This window comes from Pinus tabuliformis, chromosome 5_2 (genome assembly GCF_031772625.1).
Source record: "Pinus tabuliformis cultivar Carrire ecotype Pingquan chromosome 5_2, CPIR1, whole genome shotgun sequence".
Taxonomy (NCBI): Eukaryota; Viridiplantae; Streptophyta; class Pinopsida; order Pinales; family Pinaceae; genus Pinus; species Pinus tabuliformis.
The window spans coordinates 97,058,150-97,071,066 of NC_142306.1; positions in this window are offsets into that span (position 1 = coordinate 97,058,150).

Here is a 12,917-nt window from a genome sequence, read left to right on the forward strand (position 1 = left end):
TGATTCAAAGTGTTTTAATTTTTTTGATAATTCTGTAAATACATCTTTATTTTGGAAATTATATTTTGATGGCTCTAAATCCAATGAGGGAGCAGGAGCAGGATGCGTTCTGATTAACCCAGATGGGAACAAGACCATGCTTACATGCAGACTTGAGTTCGATTGCACAAACAATACAGTGGAATACGAAGCCTTGGTGCAAGGCCTATACAAAGCAATCGGCTTGAATGTTAAGTATCTTCAAGTCTTTGGAGATTCTGAAATTGTCGTCAAACAGGTACGTAACACCATACATTGCCTGTCAAGTCATTTAAAGCACTATCAATCTCTAGTACAAGATCTGACTTCACATTTCATAGCATTCAATATTTCATCAATCCCAAGACTCCAAAATGCGAGTGTAGACCTGTTAGCTAACGTAGCCTCTAGACTGATTCCCTCCAAAGATTTTAGTCCTGATAGGTTTTCAATAGAATTAATCTTTAAACCATCCATCCCTGACAACATCACCAACTGGAGAGTATTCAATGACGATCCAGACATTGTAAATTTCCTCACTTCTGAAGGATCCTACTCAAATCAAATAATTGACGAAGACCATCATGATCACCAAATTCAGCAAAATAGCACTGATAACGCTATACCTAAATCGGTGGTTAAGTTAGAAGATTTATATGATTTGAAAAGTCGGTTTAAAAGGTCTTCCAATTCTAAACTCTATAGTTCAACTCTGAACTATGAATTAGTGAACCTAGGAACCGATCAGAAGCTGCAAAACGTTAATCTAGGCCACGGCCTAGCCCCTGAAGAAAAATCAGCATATATCTGTCTTCTGAGACAATTCAAAAACGTTTTTGCGTGGAATTACGATGAGCTGAAAACATACAACACTTCTATCATTCAACACACTATCCCTATGATTGACAATGAAAAACCTGTCCAGCAGAAGCTCAGAAAAATCCACCCCAACTTAGAAAATCAGATAAAGACTGAGCTAAATAAATTGTTGAGAGCCAGAATAATTTTCCCCGTCAGACACTCCAAATGGGTATCCAATATGGTGCCTGTTAGGAAGAAAAACGGAGATATTAGAATCTGTATTGATTTCCAGAATCTCAACAAAGCCTGTCAGAAAGACAATTTTCCCCTCCCACGTATGGAGCAAATACTACAGGCAGTAGCGGGCTCAGAATTAATGTCTTTCCTGGATGGATTTTCAGGATACAATCAAGTGCTGGTACATCCCGATGATCAGTTGAAAACCACATTCCGAACCAAGTGGGGCACATACGCATATCGGAAGATGCCATTTGGTCTGATCAATGCCAGCGCTACCTTTCAGAGAGCCATGGACATCACGTTTAAAGGTTTGGTCAATAAATCGGTAGTGATTTACTTGGATGATATAATAGTGTACTCCAAGAAGCGAAGCGACCATCTCAAAGATTTGAAACAGATCTTTCAAAGATGCTTAAGGTATGGAATTTCACTTAACCCAAAGAAATCTTTTTTCGCATTAAGTGAAGGGAAATTGCTCGGATTCATAGTGTCGAAATCTGGTATTCACATTGAACCTGACAGAATCAAAGAAATTTCCGAAATATCCATACCCCATAACAAAAAGGCCATGCAATCTTTCCTTGGACAAATCAATTTTGTAAAAAGGTTTGTCCCCGATTTTTCACGTATTATTTCTCCTTTACAAAATATGATAAAAAAGAATTCAAATTTTAAATGGGGCATAGATGAGCACAAAGCATTCAACTTGATCAAACAAGCTATCATCAACGCTCCATCTTTAGCTACCCCAAATTTTTCAGAATCTTTCATCTTATACACTTTTGCCTCAGAGAAATCTTATGCTGCGATTTTGACTCAAGTAAATCAAGAGAAGGCGGAAGCTCCAATCGCATTCTTTAGCTCGAACTTACAAGGTGCTGAACTCAATTACTCAGACGTGGAGAAACAGGCTTATGTTGTTTTCAAAGCGATCAAATATTTCAGACCTTTCTTACTTAAAGCCCATACCAAAGTCGTAGTCCCGTTTCCAGCGGTAAGAAGCTTGTTGGTACAGAAGGATGTGGGCGAAAAGAGAGAAAATTGGATTACCTCTCTACAAGAATACGATCTTGAGATCAAACCAGCAAACATCGTAAGGAGTCAAGGCTTCTGCAAGATGTTAGCTGGAGCATCGCAAATTCCTGAGAACTCATCTGAAGAGGTACACACGTATGAGGTAAGCCTAAACGACGCAGAATCATTATATGCGGACACCATTTATTATCTTAAGAACGGGTATGCTCCATCACACCTGGATCACACCAATAAAAGAGCTCTAAGGTTGAAAGCTAAACAATACCAGCTCATAAATGATGTTCTGTTTAAAAGGAATTATGATTCTGTACTTCTTAGGTGTCTTGAGAAAACTGAAGCCAAAAAGGTTTTGCAGGAACTCCATGATGGACCAGTAGGTGGACTCTATGCTGGAGAGACTACTGCGCATAAAATCTCACGTGCAGGATATTATTGGCCCACACTATTCAAAGACTCATACAATTACGTAAGGAAATGCCAAATCTGCCAGACTGTTGCAGGGAAACAAAGGAAATCATCCATGCCACTACAGCCGGTCAACATCGAGCAACCATTCAGCCAATGGGGCTTGGACATAATAGGTGAGATCGTTCCTCACTCTTCTAAGCATCATAGGTATATCCTCACGGCAACAGATTATTTTACTAAATCGGTAGAAGCAGTTCCTCTCAAGACAGTTAATTCTGAAAACATTATTGAATTCATAGATCAATTTATCATCACTAGGTTTGGATTGCCAACGGCCTTAATGTTCGATAATGCATCATACTTTTCTGGAAATGCAATGACTGAGTTTGCATTAAAAAGAGGGTTCAAATTGAAATATTCTGCTAATTACTATCCGCAAGGTAATGGGTTGGCTGAATCAACAAACAAAAACCTAATCAGGATTATCAAAAGAATAGTCAACCAAAACCAAAAGAATTGGCACAAAGCGCTGGTAAATGCTTTATGGGCAGATAGAATCACGAAGAAAGCTTCAATCGGCACTTCTCCCTTTAATTTAGTTTATGGGAAAGAAGTGGTTCTTCCAACTCACTTAGTCATTCCCTCTTTGTCTTTAGTACAACACATCGATGAAGTATCTACTTCCTCTTTGCAATTAAGACAAATGGAGATAATCAAACTAGAAGAATGCCGAGAACAAGCTAAGAAAACCCATGCTCACCACCAAGTGCTAATAAAATCCTCTTTTGACTCAGCCATCATAACCAGAAAGAACTTTAAGATGGGAGATTTAGTTTTGAAATGGCATAAGGCTCATGAAGAAAAGGGAAAACATACGAAATTTCAGAAGCTATGGCTTGGTCCTTTTCAGATTGTAGAAGTCATAGGCCCATCGACGTTTATGTTGCAGGATTTGGCAAGTAGAAGAGATTCTTTGCCTGTGAATGGACAGATTCTTAAAATGTATTTTCCATAGAAGATCACTCTTCTATTTTTGTAGGATAGTTTTAGTTTCTTTTATTTTGTTTTTCTCTTTCTTATAAATAAAATCAGTTGTAAATGATCATTGAAAAGGATTCGTGAAAGAGCACACTAACTCTCTATCAGATTTTGTTTTCACTTGTACAAATAGCAAAATTTTCGAAAAATCTGATTTTTATTATTGACAAATAGAGTTAACTTTAGCCTAAATAATGATATTAGTTTCAACCTTTCAAAAGACTTTGATGAAAGCAACCTTTAGTCAAAAATTGTTTTATCCCAGCACAACGAAAGGTATCATCAATAATAAAATAAATATTCTCTGCAAAGCTGTTATTTTCAAAACTCTATTATTGTCGTCCAGAGCTTTCTTAAGGAAAAACAATGACTTCCTCCCTGCTAAAGGAAACCACAGCATTCAGAGAAACAATCCGAGAAAACACTATATCTCAAAGAATAAGAGGTCTCATCATGAGCCGGCTTATCATGATCACAGATATTATAACTTGCTGACTTTGCCAATACTGTCTATCAAAACAGGGCAACGACTCAAGATTCTTGCAATCAAAAGACAAGGGGTCTCATCACGAGCCAGCTTGTTCAACAAAAGTGTAAATCAAGTGAATTACTGTGTCATAATTTGGCCACCAAACCAAGACATTGTTCTTTAGAGAATAAAAAAAAGAAAAAGTGTCCAAAAGGATTTTTCTCTGAAGTGTTGTAAATAACCTCAAGCAGGAAAAAGGATCATTGCTGGATAACATGGTAACCCTGTCGAGGCTATGGACGCTTGCGGGCAGCAGAGGCTCTACCTACGACAAATGAGCATAGTTTAAAGCCAGTACGCAGAGAAGACCTTATTTTATCTTTAAAAAAGGACCAAGTAATGTCTGGTATGAATGCAAGAACTAAGCCTAAAGGAAGCAGACAATTGGAATAAAAGAAAGGTTGAAACAAAGTATCATTGACAGGATGAGGGGTAATCTACTCTATCTGTCCATAACAAAATTTAGACAGATGAAAATTTTTCTGTTTCGGAAGTGGAAATGTCAATAGAAAAGCAGAGATAACTGGTTCTTCACAGTGAATCGCCATTGTTGTGGTCACCAACAACCCCCCTCTTTGTTAAGTATTAGCAATAATATCAAGCAAAGGGGGACCCTTAACAAAAAATCCCAAAAATATTTTTATCCAAATTTTTGTATTTAACTCCCTAAAAGCTATATCGCATCGCAAAAAGGAAGTGAAGAGTTTTCCTATGCGCGTAAATAAGCTGCAAAGAAGCGATGCGAAATTCATCACATCGCATATTTTTGAGAGCACCCTTAAAAGAAAAAACCTAAGGAATCGCCGATGGCCGATATGCGACGTCGCATATCGCAACGTCGCATATCGCAACGTCGCATAGGCAGCACACAATGACCAAATGGAAATTGCAATATTGCGATTTGCGATCTGCAATCTTATAAACTGCGATTTGGCGATTTGCGATCTGCAATCTTATAAACTGCGATTTGGCAATTTGCGATCTGCGATGCATGAGACTATTAATTGCTGCGATGCGAATCACAGAAACCACTCATCGCAAAGTTTCTTCGGCATGATCTGTAAACCCAAAATTGAGCGTGCACCTTAAGGCAAATTAATGATCGCACGCCAAAGATGATCGTGTTGTGTTTTTCGAAGAGTCAAGTCATTATGAGTGTCATGATTATGCATTCATTAGAGTTTAAAGCTTTCATTTCAATCTTTTCGTCATGTCTCTTTTCCTTTGCGTAAACTGTAAGGCAGTAACTCATATAAATCTATATGCAGGAAACATCTATGGAAAAGGGGAAAGCGCCAATACCTGAAGAACAGAGAGGAGATGCCTTCGCAAATGAATAACGCATGCAGCAGAGCCGCGAACTCTAGAGTATCACTCCACAGACACTGATGAAAATAGACTATCCAAGACTCAGAGTCAAAGGCGCACAAAAGCAGCATGTTTGCAAAAGATCCTGAAGCTCAGATTGGATAAAGCAAAAAGAAAAACGCTGAAAAGGGATGATGCTTCAGAAATGCCTGGAACAAAGAAGGGAAGCAATTTTCAATACGTAAGATTGTTCAAGCAACAAAATCCCTAACTCATTGAGTCATTCACACGGCCGGAAACCGAAATAGCAACAACACAATCAGTTTGAAAGAAATCTGGGTTATAGTAAGTATACACACAGCAAAAAACACCCAGCCAGAGGAAGATTTTCAAAAATATCTTCTGGTTTGTTAGAAAGAGGTGCCAGCTTTTGTTATTTCTACTTTTATCACCCGAGCAAAAGGAAAAGACAACCAACCGACTCTTTCCAGGCGAACCTCACATTGCTTACAGCACTAAGGAGCAGATACAGAAACGGTTAGAAATTAGATTCAATTTTTAGAAATAAATTTGCTTTAGTAAAAGGGCGGTCATTTGAAGCCGTTCCCTAAATTTGTGTAATTAAGATTAGTTAGTTAGTAGTATTTAACCCTTCTCATGGCATTTGGAGAAGGGTCCGGAAATTTGTCAAAAAACTTGTCCTCAGAACATGCACTTTTTCACCCTCGGAGGGGGTTTTTGATGAATGGATGGATCGAGATTTATTTATGTTTACATTTTAATGTCTGCTACTGATGTTGCACTTCTGTACTCTTAGTAGATGTTAGAAGTAAGTAGAGATAAATCGTTATTGCTTGAAGTTTGTGAGTGAAAATCAGTCATAAATGGTACTTTTATCTCTTGATTAATTTTTGCTCATATTCTTAGAGTGATATACAGTTGAGTTGTTTATATGTTAATGTATGAATGTCTAGATTACCATTTGGCACTTTTGTACGGTGGAATCATTTGTTTGTGCTTGACATATGAATAACTGATTATGCGATATGCTGTTCACAACTGTTTTGCCTAACTTCTTATGCAAAATGGTTTATCTTAATTGATTTATATTCTTATGATAGCTGAATGATCTTTATTACCAGTTGTTGTATGAAATCTTTTTAGATCGCATAATGAAAGAATTTTACCCCAGGTTAGTATAGATTAGATGTGCTGTTTTTGTTAGATTACAGTAGCATAGAGTCAGTTTAGAGTCTAGAATTAAATTAGTTTAAATTACCTTTAGATTAGTATCTTCAAAATCTACACACACACACATCTTTTAGATTGGGAAGCTGGTCCCATTATCCCCAGTCGGACCCGCTACACAAAACGGGCAAGGCGCCGCCAACCAGGTTCCCGACCGGGTGGGTATCCCCCTTGTTGTTGACCCGATTACGGGGCCCTCAACATATTTGGTGCTAGAAGGAGGGCACGAACTATGAATGGCAACTAAGTCAAAATCTAAATGCCATTCTGAGAGTAAATCACCCTCATCAACTCCCCTGACTTCTCCACTACGGTTAAACCCGGAGTTAGAAGTCGCTCGAGTATCCACCGCTGCTACCTACTCCAATATATCAGACCAACTCATTATTGAACCCCCTGAAATTCAAACTTTGATTCGTAAACTCCAGGGATTCTCTATTTTTTCTCATAGGTCTGATAAATCTAACAGCAGCGTGACTTCGCAGTACAATCCTGCTCATCCTCTGACCAGATTGAAGAGTGAAAAATTTGGTATTCAACCAAGTGAACTCCCTCTCCCTACTAGGAAAAGAGCAAGGAAAGCACCACCAGAGTCTGATCGTGAGACTCTTTCATCCACTTCGTCCATTTCAACACCCTCACCGCGAAGTCAACCACCCACATCCTCATCCCAAATCACTCATCCATCTTCCACAACACTTCCTCTTCAATCATCAAAGATCATAATACCTTCATCTTCTCAGCATCAGGGACCGTCTTCTGCACTCTCATTAACTAGCGGCTCAACGATGGCCCAGTCTCCATGGAACAATCCTGGGGCGGTTTTAATGCCTCCACCCCTGAGCCCAATACCGGCCCATCCTGAGAAGTGGCTACCTAAATTCAATCCAAAAACAGGCATGCTAGCTGAAGAGCATATCAATAATTTCATGCTTTCTGTTAATCTCAACGGAGTTACCAACGAAGATGCTGTCGTCCGACTTTTTCCTTATACAATGCAAGGAACAGCCAGGTCATGGTACTTTTCGTTACCTTCCGGGTCCATCACAAGTTGGGAAATTTTTCAAAGTCAATTCCTCACCAAGTTTGGCGATGAAAGATCAATAGCGACATTGATCAATGACCTATCTAATCTTAAAGCTAAGGCTAGAGAACCCATTAAAGATTTCAATTTACGGTTCAATAAGATCCTCAACAAAATTCCCGCTGCTTCTCAACCCAGCGAGGAAGTAAGATGTGAATGGTACATCACGGCCTTACCATCTAACTTGGCTATCTTCGTAGATAGGGCAAACAAGACGACCTTAGTTGAAAACTTAACTGAGGCGTTAGCAGTAGAAAAACGCGTAGTTGCCCTAGAAAAGAGATCTGCAATAGAAGAACGCAAATCTAAGAAGATCTCTTTCAAAGAAGACACCAAGAAGAAGCAAACGAAAGATCCTTTCGATATGGAAGGATTACAAAAGGTGTTAAAGGCCATGTCCAATGAGATGATTGACATAAGAAAGCAAGTAGCAGAAACTTCTTCAAAAAAGCCCTACAGATCTTTTAAAAGAAACCTTCCCATGGAGGTGAAACCACCCAATGCTGTCTCAAACGTCGAATCTGAAGAAGAAGAAGAAGAAGAGAATACCACTGAAGGGCAGACCGATGATGAAGAAGTTGTGGAACTACAAGGAATGTGGGATTTCATCCTCCCACAAGAAGAGGATCAAGAAGCATTTCCGGTTAGCACACGAAGCAAAAATCAACTTGATCCTCCCCAAACTACCCCTAAACACAAGGGCGCAAGCCCTGCAACAAAAGATAAGGCCGCAACAAAGAAAACAACCGCTAGAGCAACCCAATTTAGCCCAGTCCAATCAGATCAAGCACCTCCATCAAGAACACTAATAGTGTCGGATGAAATGGAGTATAACATTATCGATGACATGAAAAAGACTAGGGCTAATATCACTCTGTACAAATTGAGCAAATTGAAACATCAACAGAAAATAATGATGAAAGAATTACATGTCGTGCCTACTACATCTTTACCTACAGCTGTAGCTTCCCACAACATGGGAAGACCTCCAACCAACATGATCAATAAGATTGATCCGAATGACATTGCCTTGATTGGAGGAAGGTCAAGATCCCATACTCCTCCTTTTCTCCTCACTTATGAAATTTTCAATAAAAACGTGCACAATTGCCTGATTGATTCTGGTGCTTCAACGAATATTCTACCCAGATCAATATGTGCCAAATTGAATGTTCAACCTCAGAAATCTGCAGTGTGCATAGTTCAACTTGGTCAATCTCAAGTCGAAGTGATTGGTGAACTTAACCAGGTGACCATAAGATTGTCGTCTAACCCGAAAGTATGTCAGGTTATCGACATTCTAGTAGCTGATATCCCTGAATTCTATGGTTTAATTCTTAGCAGGGATTGGTCCGAGAAACTCCACGGATATTTCTCAACCGACTGGTCGCACATGTGGTTACCCTACAACGGCAAACCCAATCAAATAAAGGTTGAACGAGAATTGCACCAAAAGTACATAGTGACAGAATTGGAAGGAGAGAACGAAGCAATAGCATACAACAACAGTATCATAGGCAATTACTCGGTAGATTCTTTCCTCGACAATTTCAATGCTCACACTTCACCTTACTTAGAAAATTCAGTTGTGTCCCAAGTTGAAAATTTTTCCCAAACTGATGATTCAAAGTGTTTTAATTTTTTTGATAATTCTGTAAATACATCTTTATTTTGGAAATTATATTTTGATGGCTCTAAATCCAACGAGGGAGCAGGAGCAGGATGCGTTCTGATTAACCCAGATGGGAACAAGACCATGCTTACATGCAGACTTGAGTTCGATTGCACAAACAATACAACGGAATACGAAGCCTTGGTGCAAGGCCTATACAAAGCAATCGGCTTGAATGTTAAGTATCTTCAAGTCTTTGGAGATTCCGAAATTGTCATCAAACAGGTACGTAACACCATACATTGCCTGTCAAGTCATTTAAAGCACTATCAATATCTAGTACAAGATCTGACTTCACATTTCATAGCATTCAATATTTCGTCAATCCCAAGACTCCAAAATGCGAGCGCAGACCTGTTAGCTAACGTAGCCTCTAGACTGATTCCCTCTGAAGATTTTAGTCCCGATAGGTTTTCAATAGAATTAATCTTTAAACCATCCATCCCTGACAACATCACCAACTGGAGAGTATTCAATGACGATCCAGACATTGTAAATTTCCTCACTTCTGAAGGATCCTACTCAAATCAAATAATTGACGAAGACCATCATGATCACCAAATTCAGCAAAATAGCACTGATAACGCTATACCTAAATCGGTGGTTAAGTTAGAAGATTTATATGATTTGAAAAGTCGGTTTAAAAGGTCTGCCAATTCTAAACTCTATAGTTCAACTCTGAACTATGAATTAGTGAACCTAGGAACCGATCAGAAGCCGCAAAACGTTAATCTAGGCCACGGCCTAGCCCCTGAAGAAAAATCAGCATATATCCATCTTCTGAGACAATTCAAAAACGTTTTTGCGTGGAATTACGATGAGCTGAAAACATACAACACTTCTATCATTCAACACACTATCCCTATGATTGACAATGAAAAACCTGTACAGCAGAAGCTCCGAAAAATCCACCCCAACTTAGAAAATCAGATAAAGACTAAGCTAAATAAATTGTTGAGAGCCAGAATAATTTTCCCTGTCAGACACTCCAAATGGGTATCCAATATGGTGCCTGTTAGGAAGAAAAACGAAGATATTAGAATCTGTATTGATTTCCGGAATCTCAACAAAGCCTGTCAGAAAGACAATTTTCCCCTCCCACGTATGGAGCAAATACTACAGGCAGTAGCGGGCTCAGAATTAATGTCTTTCCTGGATGGATTTTCAGGATACAATCAAGAGCTGGTACATCCCGATGATCAGTTGAAAACCACATTCCGAACCAAGTGGGGCACATACGCATATCGGAAGATGCCATTTGGTTTGATCAATGCCGGCGCTACCTTTCAGAGAGCCATGGACATCGCGTTTAAAGGTTTGGTCAATAAATCAGTAGTGATTTACTTGGATGATATAATAGTGTACTCCAAGAAGCGAAGCGACCATCTCAAAGATTTGAAACAGATCTTTCAAAGATGCTTAAGGTATGGAATTTCACTTAACCCAAAGAAATCTTTTTTCACATTAAGTGAAGGGAAATTGCTCGGATTCATAGTGTCAAAATCTGGTATTCACATTGAACCTGACAGAATCAAAGAAATTTCCGAAATATCCATGCCCCATAACAAAAAGGCCATGCAATCTTTCCTTGGACAAATCAATTTTGTAAAAAGGTTTGTCCCCGATTTTTCACGTATTATTTCTCCTTTACAAAATATGATAAAAAAGAATTCAAATTTTAAATGGGGCATAGATGAGCACGAAGCATTCAACTTGATCAAACAAGCTATCATCAACGCTCCATCTTTAGCTACCCCAAATTTTTCAGAATCTTTCATCTTATACACTTTTGCCTCAGAGAAATCTTATGCCACGATTTTGACTCAAGTAAATCAAGAGAAGGCGGAAGCTCCAATCGCATTCTTTAGCTCGAACTTACAAGGTGCTGAACTCAATTACTCAGACATGGAGAAACAGGCTTATGCTGTTTTCAAAGCGATCAAATATTTCAGACCTTTCTTACTTAAAGCCCATACCAAAGTCGTAGTCCTGTTTCCAGCGGTAAGAAGCTTGTTGGTACAGAAGGATGTGGGCGAAAAGAGAGCAAATTGGATTACCGCTCTACAAGAATACGATCTTGAGATCAAACCAGCAAACATCGTAAGGAGTCAAGGCTTCTGCAAGATGTTAGCTGGAGCATCGCAAATTCTTGAGAACTCATCTGAAGAGGTACACACGTATGAGGTAAGCCTAAACGACGCAGAATCATTATATGCGGACACCATTTATTATCTTAAGAACGAGTATGCTCCATCACACCTGGATCACACCAAGAAAAGAGCTATGAGGTTGAAAGCTAAACAATACCAGCTCATAAATGATGTTCTGTTTAAAAGGAATTATGATTCTGTACTTCTTAGGTGTCTTGAGAAAACTGAAGCCGAAAAGGTTTTGCAGGAACTCCATGATGGACCAGCTGGTGGACACTATGCTGGAGAGACTACTGCGCATAAAATCTTACGTGCAGGATATTATTGGCCCACGCTGTTCAAAGACTCATACAATTATGTAAGGAAATGCCAAATCTGCCAGACTGCTGCAGGGAAACAAACGAAATCATCCATGCCACTACAGCCGGTCAACATCGAGCAACCATTCAGCCAATGGGGCTTGGACATAATAGGTGAGATCGTTCCTCACTCTTCTAAGCAGCATAGGTATATCCTCACGGCAACAGATTATTTTACTAAATGGGTAGAAGCAGTTCCTCTCAAGGCAGTTAATTCTGAAAACATTATTGAATTCATAGATCAATTTATGATCACTAGGTTTGGATTGCCAATGGCCTTAATGTTTGATAATGCATCATACTTTTCTGGAAATGCAATGACTGAGTTTGCATTAAAAAGAGGGTTCAAATTGAAATATTCTGCTAATTACTATCCGCAAGGTAATGGGTTGGCGGAATCAATAAACAAAAACCTAATCAGGATTATCAAAAGAACAGTCAACCAAAACCAAAAGAATTGGCACAAAGCTCTGGTAAATGCTTTATGGGCAGATAGAATCACGAAGAAAGCTTCAATCGGCACTTCTCCCTTTAATTTAGTTTATGGGAAAGAAGTGGTTCTTCCAACTCACTTAGTCATTCCCTCTTTGTCTTTAGTACAACACATCGATGAAGTATCTACTTCCTCTTTGCAATTAAGACAAATGGAGATAATCAAACTAGAAGAATGCCGAGAACAAGCTAAGAAAACCCATGCTCACCACCAAGCGCTAATAAAATGCTCTTTTGACTCAGCCATCATAACCAGAAAGAACTTTCAGATGGGAGATTTAGTTTTGAAATGGGATAAGGCTCATGAAGAAAAGGGCAAACATATGAAATTTCAGAAGCTATGGCTTGGTCCTTTTCAGATTGTAGAAGTCATAGGCCCATCGACGTTTATGTTGCAGGATTTGGCAGGTAGAAGAGATTCTTTGCTTGTGAATGGATAGATTCTTAAAATGTATTTTCCATAGAAGATCACTCTTCTATTTTTGTAGGATAGTTTTAGTTTCTTTTATTGTGTTTTTCTCTTCCTTATAAATAA